Genomic DNA, 369 nt, shown 5'->3' on the forward strand with positions numbered 1-369 from the left:
CAGAGGAGTGGATACAGAAATTGTGGTACATCTACACAATGGAGTACTACTCAGCTTTTAAAAACAATTTGCATTTTTCTACATGTTAACTGCCAGTTGAGCCAGCACCATTTGTTTAAAATGCTGTCTTTTTTCCACTGGATGGTTTTAGCTCCTTTATCAAAGACCAAGTGACCATAGGTGTGTGGGTTTATTTCTGGGTCTTCAATTCTATTCCATTGATCTACTTGCCTGTCACTGTACCAATACCATCCAGTTTTTATCACAATTGCTCTGTAGTACAGCTTAAGGTTCAGGATGGTGATTCCCCCAGAGGTTCCTTTATTGTTGAGAATAGTTTTGGCTATCCTGTTTTGTTTTTTTTGTTTT

At 37.9% G+C, this 369-nt stretch overlaps 1 protein-coding gene across 6 annotated transcripts in view; it reads left to right on the forward strand.

Annotated features, from left to right (window-relative positions):
* LOC116069094 (POTE ankyrin domain family member A-like) overlaps window positions 1–369 on the forward strand; it is a 106,826-nt gene that overhangs the window by 19,993 nt on the left and 86,464 nt on the right. The gene's annotated exons all lie outside the window — the stretch shown is intronic.

The sequence above is a fragment of the Mastomys coucha genome, unplaced genomic scaffold (genome assembly GCF_008632895.1).
Source record: "Mastomys coucha isolate ucsf_1 unplaced genomic scaffold, UCSF_Mcou_1 pScaffold22, whole genome shotgun sequence".
In the NCBI taxonomy this organism is placed as follows: Eukaryota; Metazoa; Chordata; class Mammalia; order Rodentia; family Muridae; genus Mastomys; species Mastomys coucha.